The following is a 14577-nucleotide window of genomic DNA, read 5'->3' on the forward strand; positions in this document are numbered from 1 at the left end:
CCTTGTGTGACTCTTATCTGGAGGCCTGTCTACAAGGTACATTGTCATTCTGTCCCCCTGGTCCTTCTCTGAAGGCCACTAGTGACATTTTACGACCCATTGCTCCCTTTGTGTTGAAACCAAGTATCCTTGAAGTATTGCGATTAATTACTATACCGACTACCGTCCTGTCAGTATCCAGAGTGCATTCCTTTTCCTTCTTTGAAACGGTCTGTCCCCTGCATTCCTTTACAGGGTGGGTTGTATTTCGTAGTGTGCCTAGAACTGTCTGTTGTGATAATAAAGTACATATTTTTTATACAAACTTGAATGGAATGGACAGTCCCTTTATTCAGTAATAATTGCATTTTCGCTGTGTTGCAACTGACCAACGATCCACAACCTTGCTGAGATAAGCCTGCCGTTTCGTCCACGTTACCAAAATTGGTTAAGGAGGTTTAGAATTAGCTTGTGTTTTCAATCTGTTTGGATCCATTTTAGTGTACTAGAGATGTGGGGCTGATTGATGGTTTAGAAACAGATGTTCATCCCTGGACCACTGGTGCCCCACAAGTTGATTGGCAGGGAGGAAGATACTGCAGTACCTCACATAAGAGTATTAAGTTGGAAATGGCCATTTTGGCATATCGCACTGATATCTGGTGATGGAGCCTGATATTTTAATCCCCAGATCCTTTACCAATGGGACAGAAGTAGCGAATGGATCAAGTGAAAGATTCCAAAAGAGGCTAGTCTATTGAGCACATGCTGAAGAGGGGGGGGAGGGGCACCACCTCCTCCTCCTCAGTTTAGCTTCAGCCAGTTGTTGCACATCCAAACTCCCACGGCCTCCAGTCAGGCCCTAAGCCTAATTGCAGTCTCAGGAATTGAGTTATCAAGACGACCAAGATTTGAGTGTCGTCTGCATAAGAATAACAACGGAAGCCCTGGGAGAGGATGAGTTTGGTGAGAGGTTGAATATAGATGTTGAACAACACCGGGGATATGGCGGACCCCTGAGGGATGCCACAAGTGGGGGCAGAATGAAAGGGTACAAGAGAAGGAAATTGTGAACGCCCAGAGAGATCAGATGTGAACCAGGAAAGAACGGCACCCGAAAGGATGGCCTCCGCGAGGCGATAAAGCAGGACCCCATGGTTGATCGTATCGAAGGCGGCAGAGGTCAAGCAAAATGAATGCACCACTGCCGCCCTGATCATGCAGCTGAGCGATATCGTCTATGGCAGAAGTCGGCACACTCTTGCTACAGTGTCCTGGTCGAAAACCCAATTGAGCAGAATCAAAAAAGGAGTGTGCCACCAACAGGAGCTTAATTGAGGGCAAACTAAAGATTCTAAAAGCTTTATGATAAATGGAAAGAGTAATTAAGGGTGGAAAATAGCAGGAATGGTGAGATCCAACAGCATTTTTCAATAGACCTACAGCTAAGGTGTTTGAGAGCAATAGGGATTTGACAGTAAGGAATGAGTTAACTGCCTGAGTAATCTGGGGGGCTAACCAAGGTATGGTAACCTTCAATATATTCCATGTCTTAAAATCGCGGCAAAAATGGCTGTGTATACAAATGGCGCCACAATCATGTAAAGGATGCGGGGGCAACCCCTGGACCCATTATACCATTTAAGGGGAGCGGGGGACACCCCCGCAACCCTTGCTCCCCTTAAATGGTATAATGGGGTATACATTTACCGGGTCAAACCACTGCATTTTTAAACCAGCGAAAAGTTTGCTGCGATTTTATTACCTGATACCGTTCAACATCGACAAAGGGTTGGGGTCAGCAGGAGAGGCCGGCTTTGGCCTGATTGTGGCAGCAGTAACCACCTTGGGGGTAAATATTTGAAAGGAGGCCCAGCACTGCTGGCCTGGGGAGATGGCACAACTGTCCTGTGTTTCCACAGACCTTAGTCATGTAGAACAAATATTTTCCTGGATCTTTTATGTAGGAAGTAATTTAAAAGAGAATCGCACCAAGATTGAGAGGGAGAAATAACCTGAGAAGAAACTGACGAGAAAGAGCGCACAACTCTAAAAAGCTCTCCAGCTCTCTAATGTGGGATATCAAGGCCTAAGAAAATCTCTTACCAGACAGTTTAAATTGGTCTTGGACAGAGCAACCATAATAATGTTGGGTTTAAATAGAAGTGACAATATAGCCCCTGCCATGGAATCACATTGGTGGCCCCAAATTGTTTAAAGGATTGACTTGAAAAATGGTCCTGAAATCTACGACCAACCTGTTACTTTACTACCAACCAAAGAGACTGTTTCAAGACATGAAGTCTGAAGCATAAGCCTGCCAACAAAGTGAATATGGCTCCAGTCCTCGCTTGCTTTCGGAAGGATTTACTGTGTGATCTGAAACAAAAATTCAAAAGTCGATTAATTGGGGACTGAAATTCTTGGGGTTAGCTGTTGGATAAATGCCATGATTTGTTTGTCCCTGTAGCCAGAAACCTGGCAGACCTGTCCCCCTTTCAGGGATTGAAATAGCTGGGAGCTATCTAGTTCCTGCTTGTAGGCTAGAAGAGCCTGGTTAGCTTGACACCAAGATCTACCAGGAGCTACGTTTCACTCCCCAAGACAACTGCTGCAATGCAAACTTACCTATGTGACATTAACCCAGTGTGTTTGGGAATGTGCGCAAAGGAGCATTGGGGTACTTCTAGAAGACCTTTTAAAGCGTACTGGGGCATAATTAAGTGACAAAAGGTGTATTATGTCCCACGTGTAGTTGGATTTGCAGAATTCTGTGTACCCTTGCTCCCCAGACGTAACTCTTAGGTACTGGGTGATGCCTATACCTTTTTTTTTTAGATTCTTTTAGCTCGTGCTCATCACATTTTTACGTTGATCCATGTCTTTGACTTTTCATCTGGTCGAACATGCCATATCTTCTTGAGCTTAATTTATTGAATAGGTCCTGTGACTTGGCTTTTCTATCGTATCTCAGTTTTACACCTTTATGTGTAAAGTAAGGGCCAAGCTCAAGGGCCCACAACAGAGAAACGTCTTATCACCCCAGGTAGTGGTTTTAGAAGGGGGAATTACCAACAGAACTTTCCCCATGGATCGCAAAGTCCGAGTAGGCTGATGACTCGCAGTTCTAGATGTGAAGTAGGTAGGAGCAAGGCTGTGAATACATTTGAAGACCAGACCTAGAACTTTAAACTGTATTCTCTGCCGTACTGGAAGCCAATGAAGGCTCTTCCGAAACTCTGAGACCGATGTTCTATGTGGTAGTGTGAGAAAATCAATCGCACTGCGGAATTCTGTGTAACGTGAAGCTGGTATTTGGGTATACTGGGCAACAGGTCATTGCAATAATCCAATTTGGTGTTCTATCGTATCTCAGTTTTACACCTTTATGTGTAAAGTAAGGGCCAAGCTCAAGGGCCCACAACAGAGAAACGTCTTATCACCCCAGGTAGTGGTTTTAGAAGGGGGAATTACCAACAGAACTTTCCCCATGGATCGCAAAGTCCGAGTAGGCTGATGACTCGCAGTTCTAGATGTGAAGTAGGTAGGAGCAAGGCTGTGAATACATTTGAAGACCAGACCTAGAACTTTAAACTGTATTCTCTGCCGTACTGGAAGCCAATGAAGGCTCTTCCGAAACTCTGAGACCGATGTTCTATGTGGTAGTGTGAGAAAATCAATCGCACTGCGGAATTCTGTGTAACGTGAAGCTGGTATTTGGGTATACTGGGCAACAGGTCATTGCAATAATCCAATTTGGTGTTCGTAAGAAGATCCCACCAAAATTGGATGATCTTTCTCAGAAATGAGCGGGGGTAGGGGTTTGAGGTGTTTCATCTGGCAATAACAGGCCTTGATAATTTGATTTATCTGTAAGTTACAACTAGTACTGGACTGCCAGATAACACCAATATCTTTTACTGTCTGTGTATAATTGGCAGCCAACCAACACGGGGGTGGGGAGCACATTGGTCAGTTTCTTTTTAGGGCCCAGGACGATGATCTCCGTCTTAGAGGGATTCAATTAGAGTTTGTCCAGCATTCATATTAGAATTGTTTCCAGTGCATTTTAGTATGCGCTCAACTACCTCTAACTGCTGTGTGAGCAAGGACCATATCACTGTGGTAAGGGCTGTCAAGGAATCGGGGCTCCTTTCCTCCTTTTTTTTTTCTTCTTTTTTTGTAACTTTTTTTTCTTGCACATGGTACAGTACATCGAAAAGAAAGTGGATTATTCTGCTCCTGAGGTCTATCAACCCAGTGGGCCATAATGATGTGGAAAGAAAACTGCTTTGTTTGTCAACTCCTATAGCGTTGCATAAACCTTTAAATTTTGTGAAAACAGCTTTGAAAATTCGATCAAGGCTCACTCAGTCTTATTAAGAAGCAATATGTTCTTTTATGTATTTTATGCTGCTGAACACCACTGCATTTTATAATTGTTTACTCATTGCAATATTTTATTGTTGGTTTTATTGGTTGTTGGTACATAATTGTGTATTATAACTTAAAATAACATTGGATTTTTTTGTAAAGCTTGGATTTTTTTATTTTTATTAAAATTATATAGTTTATTTCTAAACTTTTCATTTGCGTGTATTAGATATTCTCACTAAAAGACAAGCATAGCAAATTCAAAGGAACATTCATCCTAGAGCTACTGTATCTTCTTTTGTTATGTTCTTCCAGAATTGAACAATCGTATATACTAGTTTTATTTTTTCCCAACAAAATTTGAGCCCATCGTTCTTTTGGGTCCAACTGTAATGTAGATGTCCAGAACATTACTTTAAAAAGATTTCACTTTTCGGTTAGTGGCTTGCATTCCATTATTACATGGAAGAGGGATTCTATGTTTTTCATTTCTTTACAAAATCGGCAAAAAGGCTTGAGTAGTCGAAATTTGCTTCGTTTTTGATAGTTCTCGCGTTGGAAGTAGGTTGAGACGGAGTCGTACGAACAAGTCTCGAATCGCTTTATCTGGAAAGAGCATTAGGTATTTCGGCAAATGGTTGATTGGCCTTATCTCACATTCACAATTTAGGTCCATTTGGTATCTTTAGATGCAGCGTAGATAGCCAGTCGTTTAGCATTATTCTTTTTTTTGCATGTTGTGGACGTAAGGTTAGCATTTCAATCGAAATATCAGAGCTCCGCAGGTGATCTTCCACAGTGCTTTTCCAGTCATTCAGGGCGTGGTTGTTAAAGGCAGCAGAATTCGTACGCAAGATATGAATGGCTGGGATTTTATCTTCAATCAAGATTTTCCTGTACAGATCTAGTTGCTTCCAGATCATTATAGATTGCAACGACTGCGTAGAAATGTCATAGCGTGTACGTGCAATGGGGAACGAGGGAGGCAGCAATAGTACTTTACGCCAGAAGATTGATTCTAGGTGTTGCCATATTGTGGTTTCGAGTTTGCTCATTGATGCACCTCCATATGCTAGAATTGCTACCACCTTTTGCCTAAAAAAGGCTACTGTTGGTTTCAAAGAAGACTTTCTGTACTTACGCTGGATGAAAGCGCCTTGTCTGGCTAAAGCATGTGCTTTTGATTTCAGGTGTTGAATCCATTCTGCCTCCGATTTTGTTTGGTTAATCCACATGCCCAAGTATTTCATTGTTTTTACTTGTGATAGTTTGTTTTCCAGAAACCAGGTGAATTGCGCCTTCGTCCGTTTCTTGGTTAACGGCATCATTTTCGTTTTTTGGTTGTTTTTTTAATTCATTCAACCTCATGTAGCTTTCCAGTTGATCGAGCCATATCTGTAAACCCCTTGGGCTTTTGTTGAAAATAACAATGTCATCTGCATACATCATCTGAGGCATTTGAACAGTGTTTAATTTCGGGGGATTACGAGTTGGTATCTTCATATGGTCATCGAAGTCTGAGGTGAAAAGGTTAAAAAGGGTGGCCGCAAGGGGGCACCCTTGTTTCAGCCCATTCCATGTTTTGATCGGCGCTGTTACTATGCCGTTTGTTGTCATGCGAATTCGAATACTGGTGTTGTTGTATAATGGTTTGATAGGCTCCACAATTTCACAAGGACATTCCCAGGATTTGAGTTTGTCCCATAATGCTTGCCTACTAACCATGTAGAAAGCAAGCAGCAGATCAACAAATACTGCGTATATCTGAATTTGGTCTCTTATGGCCTCTCGCTTTAGCAGATTTGATAAAAAGAGGTTGATGTTGGTGCCGACTTTTCTGGTGAATCCTGTCTGTTTTATCGCTTGTTGGTTGTTCCTCGCAGCCCAATTGGTTAACTTTTGTAATAAGAAGGAAGCGAAGATTTTCCCCAAAGGGTCTAGCGGAGCGATAGGGCGGTAATTGCTCGGGTTCTTTTTATCGGCTTGCTTAAAAAATGGGGACAAGTATCGCTAATTGCCATGTTCGAGGTATGGCATTTGACTCCACAATCAGATCGAATAATTGTATGCACAATTTTGTCCAATATTGAGGATTCTGTTTAAAGACTGCATTGGGCAGCCCATCCGGTTCTGGCGCATGGGGCATATTCAATTTGTTGATAAGAGTTAACATGTCTTTGTGGGTATATTTGAGTATCCACTTGTTTATTTGTTTTCCAGGTACAATATCACATTTGGTACCTCTTTCCTTATATAGCTCTGTGAAATGGCTGATCCACATTGCTTCCGGTACATCTGGGATTGTTCTGGCATTGATATTCGTTTGTTGGTTAAGGATATTCCATACATTTCTGGAATTTCTGTTCTTTAAGGCGTCAAGCATGTTTTCCGCATCTTGTTGAAGTACAAGAGATCTGTTCGCTTTAATCCAGTTTGTGTACTGTTGTTTTTTGACCCTGATCATTTTATGTTTGTCTTCTTCAGTGCCCTTTACTATAGCTCTGATCTTCCTCTGTAATTCAGATTTCTTTTCCTTAATCTCCGGATTGAAGCAGTGTATATGTTGTGATCTGTCATTACTCTTAGTAATTGTTTTTTGTTGAAAGGGGCTTAAAAGCCATTCGTAGTTTCGTTTATCTGTCCCTTGCCGAGTCATCATTAGGAGGCTATCGGAGAGATTTCCAGTTTGGTTTTTGGTCATTCGTAATCTGGTTAGCCTTCCATCGGGTTCTACCCAAAGCAGTGCACGTTTTGATCTTATTGGATTCACCATGGACTAAGTTACAGATAACATCCAATGGTCACTCTTGCCGGAATAGATGGTATCAGTTTTGAGGAGCTTCTCTTCAATCCCTTGAGAGGTGTGGATGTAGTCAATGGTCGCTGTGGAAGATCCTCGTGACCAAGTGGGCTGTTTTGTCCCACTTTCATTTAAGGGGGTGGCCGTGAGACAAACATTTTGATAATCCATTTCTTTGGACCATCGCCGTGCTCTTGGTGTCAACTGTAATACATTGTATCTGACTCCTAGTTGGTTGTAGAGGTGCAGATTCAAACCACTGGATATGATAAATTCGATCTGTTGGAATCGTGCAGTGGCGTTGTCAATTGCCATGAAGACCGTGTCTATGGTATAGTTCGCTCTTGATCTATTATCGATGTAGTCATCGATGTGCCATTTTGAGGGTAGATTTCTCTCTTCCGCAACTCTAAAGGATGTTGGGGTCTTCTTTTCATCGTTTCTTGTTACTTGATTTGTTCTGTACTCATATTTGCGTTTCACATTTCTATTGTAACCATTTTCTTCTTTCGTATGCTCATTGTATTTGCTGCAAAGAAAGCCCAGTTGGTAAATAGATTTTTATGTAGCAAGATGTCATCCATTACAGTTTTGACGTGTAGATCAATCCATACAATATTCAGGGAGCGCTCCTCCAACAACTGTACCAATTTCAGGTCTCTCAAGCGTATACAATGTAACTGAGTAATAGCATGTAGCAAACGTAAGATGTTAGTTCTGTTTAATATCAATCCATCATTGAGTTCTGAGATTTTTTCTAGCTGTAGTCTGTTTGTACTTTTCTTGTTTTTTGCATCTATAAAGACGGGTAATGTCAATTGATTGTTATTCAGTGAATGTTTTGACTTTGACTCTTGTCTTTGACTTCTTGGAGTAGCAGATGTTCTATTCTCCGCTATTGACCTCTAATTTTCAGAGGTTAGGTCAATAATTTCAGATTGTTTCTGTGTGTAACATCCAGGTCATCATTTGAAATATCTTCACCAGAGAGATTTACATCTTTATAGCCTAGGTTGTTGTTAGGCAGAAACCTGTGCAGTTCCCTCTGGGACCACTGCAAAAGATTTAAGACTACAGGTGTTTGGCAGTAAACCAACTTGGTAGCAGTCTGTACCACACAGATTCACTTGGTAGCTTTGGCTGAGCAGTCAGACTTCCCTCAAGAAGAGTTGGGCAGTATACAGAGCATACATAATAGGTACAGAGGCACAGTAGTACAAGCAAACACTGACTAGAGCTTGGTGTAAAAGTATATCATTATTTATTTGAAAGACACACTTGTAAATTACACTAGCACAAAAAGGTAAGTAAGTTCAAAACACAGTCACTACTACTATATGTACATCCCTGATTACTTGTTGGACAAGTCTTAGTTAACACCACTTATTTCCAGACAGAGGTGAGCGCTTAACGTTAGATGGCACTCCAACAAGTTGGTTAAAAAGGGAGGGAAAAAGGCAGAATTTAGAAAGCAGCAAGGCAAAACACTTTTCAGAGAACCACAGCAAGTTTTAGGAAGGCAGTCTACTGAGGAGCAAGGAAGTTCAGTTGCCAGGCCCACTTTAGGGAGAGCAAGGCGAAATATGCCCAAGATCACACAATGTCAAAAAGTCTTCAAAAGTCTTTAGAGGTGAGTAGAAAAGGTTTTGCTAAGTTCAGAAAAGTTTAGTTAGGGTGTCCCAGGCTAACCCAGGTTCGAGAGCCGAGGGCTAAATCTACCTCGTACAATTGGTGGCAAGGGAAGCCAGGCGGAACACAGTACCTTAAATGGAAAGGATCCTCCAGCGGGAGCAGTTGTTCCTGGCAGTGGGTGCAAGTCACGGCGTCGTCCAGAGGAAGAGAAGATCTCGATGTGGAGGAAAGCTGAAGGTCGTTGCACTGCCAGGGAAGAAACCAGCCGCGGAGTTTTCCGGTTAAAAGGATGTTACCCTTTATTCGCGGTAGTGGTAAAACGTGGTATCCCGGTTGCCGGGGTGCTTGGCACAGGCAAGGCGGCCACGAGATGATCCAGGGAGGTGAAAAAGAAGGCAAGACTGGTTATCCCCACCAGTCAAAGGAAGAAGACTCTCCGGACTGGAGATCTCCTCTGTCGTTGGGAAGTGGTGAGACGGTTCAGCAGGGCTCCACCGGTGGTGTCGTCGTTGCAGGTCGGCTCAGCTTCTCCCTCTTCGGCTTCTTAGGTCCTGAGGCGACTTCTGAAATTCCAGTCCCCAAAGCCCTGCTTTTATGCAGCAAACCCCCATTCACTAGTCCGAGCTGTCACTCAAACATGCTAAGTGGTGAGCCGGGGGGCTCACCACTGGGCCAATCACACGAGTGCGACTTGAGTTGCCAAGGCAACTCAGTCCAGGGTGCCTAAATCCCCCTCCCACACATCCTGTAGACTCAGACACAGTGGCACCACTTTGGAGGGCTTCTGTGCAGAAGCCTGCCAAAAGTGGAACAAAGGCTCGACTTGGGTTCAGGGTTACTGAAGCGAACACAGATGCCATTTTGGCCGCAAGTTCTGGCAAAAAATCCCAACCGGTGAATTAATATTAAATAAATAAACCGGCGGTATCTTTAACATTGCACCAAAAAGTGGTGCATTAAAATCAATGGGAAATCCCATTGGGAAATATTCAGCTGGAATATTTCCGTGGTATCCACTGCCACCAGCCAGAAACTCGGCGAGGGGGGACGGGACAGTACCCCCTCTACAACAGACCCAGGGGCAATCTAATTGCCCCTGCCAGTACTTCCACAGTATGATGGTTTGTACTGGTTTTGTTCACAATTTAAGACTAGTAAAGTCAATGGTGACTTTACATGCCCAGGGAGACAGTAGTCCGTCCCAGGGTACGGAGTCTATGTTTGGGGGTCACTATGACACCCCTGTGTTACTGCACTGAGGGTGCTGTGTAACACACATTCAAAAACCAATGATAGCCTATGGGGAAAAATACCCCATAGCCCATGAGCACATAACAAGTCAAGGAAACACACTCAAATCATGTCCAAGAGTGAGGGTAAAAGAGTCTCACTCTTGGCAGGAGAAAAAAATAAACCCTAAAAATCCAGCAAAGTTGCTGGGGGACTCACTAGGTTAGGAAATTCAGCCTAAACGGAGAATTCTCCCTAACACTTGTCATCTGTTATGTCTTCACAAGAAAGGTTTGTGCTAACCGAGTCTTAAGACCCATCCTCATATTGGTCAATAATTATTAACGATCCGTTATTTCGGTTTGAATCGTTTCCACTCGTTGATAACTTTGCCAACTCTTGGTGTGTTGACCGATTATTGGGCAGTTCTTGGAGAGCTTGGTTATCTTGCTGCGTTACTTGGGGCATCTGAGGTACTTCTGGTTCCGCCACAGGTCTAGATAGTGCATTATTTCTTTGATCAGGCGGGAGAGTTTTTTTATATTGTTGGTTATTTAAAGCCGCTTGGGGTAGAGAAAGATTTTGCAAGAAGGCTCTTGAGCCTTTCTGTTTTCATTTTGCTTTCGACTTTATTTCTTTATTTGTTTTATTTTGAATAGTCTTAGGCATGAAGATATTAAAGGTGTCTTTCGGTCTCTGTCCTTGTTCCATAGTTTGTGAATTCTATGGGCATTTCTGTAGGACTTCAGCTGCTATGTCCCTATTGGTACAGATTTCATCTTTGTTTTGAGCAGATGTCACTTTCATGAGGCTGTCTTCTTTATGTCCTGCATTTTCAGTTCTATTTATTTTCTCATTACTGGACTTATTCATTGGTTGCTTCATGACAGGGAGTAGAATTTGGTCTGGTACTCCATTCTTTAGCTGCTGACTTAGTTGATTGTTGTTTTTCTTAATGGAAGAGAGCTCGTCAACCATGTTATGGAGTTCAGCATGGACAGTAGTGCACTGTTCATCTGTGATTTTTCTGTTCGATCATTTCTTGCTATTTCGAATAGTCGATTCTGCCACATCGCACTTGCTTCGGCTTCAATATTTATGCGTTCTTATTTTCTGGACATAAATGCTTCTGCATACATTTGTTTACAGTGAATAAGTGCCAGCAAGGTGGCTTGATTCTTCATGGTCTCAATATTGGTTTCATGTAGCTTTAAGAATGGAATCAGAGCTTGAGTGGTGGTTGCTATCAGAATGTTCTGTAGGTCCATCATTGTTGTTGGAATTGGATCCTTTAAACATCCACTTGTTGAGCTGCATTGACATTTGTCGTTTGGTTTCACAGGGGCTCGTAAGGCTTCCGTTGATTGCTATTTCAGGTTTTCCTTTTTCATTGTTTCTGCTAGTAATCGGTTCTCATTCTGACAAATTAGTGGAGAGGCATGCTGATTCCGTGGTTGCCGAGGAGGGCTAATAGCCGTCGGTGTTGAAGTAGGACGTTTGCCTCTGAGTTCCTTGTCACAGATCTCACAGAAAACCTCTTTCCTTTTCTCGCGATTACTCATGAGTAGTTTGATTTCCGTGATATCAAGTGATAGGCGTGCTGCGCGTGTGATTGGAGTCTGGTTAGTTAATAACATTATGTTTTCGCATTTTAGTCTTCGATCTTGTTTTTTTTGCCATTGTTGTATCGCCAATATGGCTTTCTTTTTTTGTGTCATTTCCCACTTGATGGGTGGCAATGAGTAACTCAGGTCAGAGTCGTGATCAAACGAGTTGATTGATGGTCAGATCACTGGATTATTGATCTGGGGAGTTGCTTTTGTTTGAGTATTTGGCATAGGTTTCGATGGCTGATGTAACAACATGACCTTACTTTTGTTATTAGTTATTTTGGTCAGCAACACCTTCAACGTTGTGTCAATTGGACTATTATGTGCCATATCAATGGGATCAGGACGCTCTGTTCCTACGTCTTGGATGTCAAAGGATTCGGCCTCTTCCTTCTGAGGGCGGACATGTTTGGTTCATCGCCTAATTCTTGAATAGGGTTGAAGTCAGCATGTGTATTTGTATTTTTTTATTATTTGTATTGCGCACCAAACCCTGAGGTAACTGGGCGCTTGAGAAACTTACAGGCATGTACAAGGTGTGGGCATAGATTCAAACATTAAAGATAAACGATGGAAGAAGGACCCTGGTTACAGGTGGGTCGGTGCTTAAGAAAGGAGGCGAATAGTCACATACGAATAGGAAGAATAAAAGATGAGTTAATTCTTAAATAAATTGTACATATGCAAGGTAGCGTTCTATTGATGAGACTTGCTGCTCAACCAATTCTTTATATTGGCTTTGAAGGTGAGAAATGAGGGTTCTTGTCTGAGAGGGGTGGGAATGGAATTCCATCGTTTGGCAGCTTATACTGGGAAGCTGGCTCCTCCCTGCTGTTTTTAGCTTGTGTCTTGGTACTATCGGGTTATGTGAGTGAGCTGATCTGGTAGTAGGAGTGGGAAGGTGTTTGCAGAACTTATCAGCCAGATATTTTGGGGCAGAATTGGTTAGGCATTTGTGCGTGATAGCTAGGGTGCGTAATGTGATTCTATCCCGTATGGGTAGCCAGTTGACATTCTGTCTGTGACTGGAGATGTGGCAGGCTCTAGGGAGGCTGAGTGCTGCTCTCAGAGAGTTATTCTGAAGTACCTGGAGTTTGCTTAGGTTTTGTTCAGAAGAGCCCAGGAAAAGGGTGTTACAGTAATCAAGTTTGGAGAGCGTAAGAGCTCTGGCCAGTGTTAGGCATCTATTTGTTGACAGGTAGGCTTTACAACTATAGATCAGTTTGTTGGTTTAGGCAGTGGAAGATACTAGGCTGTTTACCTGTTTTTTGAGGGAGAGAGTTGAGTCAAGGTAGACCCCCAGTGTTTTTATTTCTGTGGAAACCCTAATAGTGTTGCCATCAATGACGAAGGCGGAGTAGTTGGAATTGAGTTTGTTCAGGCGTGCCTGAGTTCCTACGATCATTAGCTTTTTTTTTTCGTCATTGAGACACAGAACATTAGTCGCAATCCAGGCCTGAATTTCGTGGTAGATGGTGTTTAAAAGTTTGGAATCCTGGTCATAGAAGCCAGTAAGGGGGATGAGGACTTGGGTGTCATCTGCATAGTTGGTGTAGATGACACCCAAGTGGTCCAGACGGTCAAAGAGTAGCTTTGTAAATATATTATACAGTGTGGGCGACACACAAGAGCCCTGAGGTACGCCACATAGGATTGGTGTAGGGTCAGCTGAAGCTGATGGGGAGAAGACTCTGGTAGTCCTGTTGGATAAGAAAGATTTTATCCAGTCAGAAGCATTCGTGGAGAAGGCTGCTGCTGTGATGAGATGTTTGGTAAGGATCTGATGGTCGACGAGGTCGAAGGCAGCGGAGAGGTCAAGGAGTAGGAGGATAGAGAGCGTACCCTTGTCCTTTGTCTCGTCCATTTGGATCTTTAGGTCCAGAAGGGCAGTCTCAGTTCCATGTCTGGGTTCTGAAACCTGATTGTCTGAGGCCAAGGAGTTAGTTATCCTCGGTCTAGGGTCCACAGATGTCATCCGGACTGAGGGTGTGAGATGTTGAATTACCTCTTCAAATTCAGTGCCAGTTGGTTCCATTAATATCGGATTTGGGGTATTCTGTAGGACTTCTCTCATTTCTATGTTGTGCGTCTGTCACCAAATGTTTGCTTTGATCATTGGTGTTTGCTGTTTGGGGCACGGCAGGCCCCCCACTGGGGACCGACGAGTTGCGACTGTCATATTGGTCTTCCCGAGAGTGGGCAGGTGAATTCATTGTGTGTCCCTCCCAGGCCAGAGCCGTCAGCGCCGCCAGAGCAGTAAGCTCTTCCGCACTAGGCTCCCTAACATCAGACACGTGAGCGTGTACAACTTCACAGTCATTCTGCGGCTCAGAGTTAATATGGATCACATTGTGTGAAATGTTTAGCGGTGGTAGGAGGAAATCGGAGACCAAGAGTGTTTTTAGGTGTTGACGTGTTAGGGGACCATTAGGGAGAGCCATCTTGGTGGGGGGGCGGGACGGGGGCGGGAAGAGTATGCTAGGTCAGCAACTTAAAACAATCCCGATCTTGACGGTTCAGAACGTACTCACCCGCTGGGCGTAGGCTGATGGATACTAATGTGTAGAGTCTTGCCGTAAAACAGCGCCTCTTCGTCTCGCCCGCAGAGCCGACAGACCACAAGACTCTGCACCCAACTCCACGGCTGCTCCGCGCGGCAGGGGTCGGGTAATGTAGAGAGTTAAACAAGCACAGCAGTAGAGAGAGGACTCCAAGAACGTAGTGCAGGCAACCGGCACCACAAGACTCTGCACCTGACTCTGCCGACTTGGATCTCGAAATAAAGCTATGTGATGATGAATTTGGCTCGAAGTGGCAGTTAAGCAGATTTATTAGTGAAGATTGGTTTCAAACCCACACCCAACTCCACACTGCTTCCTTCTTTTGATCTCTGGCACACACAGAGAACCCTGGAAGAAAAGAAGCAATGAATTCAGAATTAGCACCCAAACC

General features: G+C 43.4%; 1 protein-coding gene across 4 annotated transcripts in view; it reads left to right on the forward strand.

Moving 5' to 3' along the window:
* INPP5K (inositol polyphosphate-5-phosphatase K) overlaps positions 1–14577 on the forward strand; it is a 697161-nt gene that overhangs the window by 72717 nt on the left and 609867 nt on the right. The gene's annotated exons all lie outside the window — the stretch shown is intronic.

This window comes from Ambystoma mexicanum, chromosome 9 (assembly GCF_040938575.1).
Source record: "Ambystoma mexicanum isolate Mex_15411 chromosome 9, UKY_AmexF1_1, whole genome shotgun sequence".
Lineage (NCBI taxonomy): Eukaryota > Metazoa > Chordata > Amphibia > Caudata > Ambystomatidae > Ambystoma > Ambystoma mexicanum.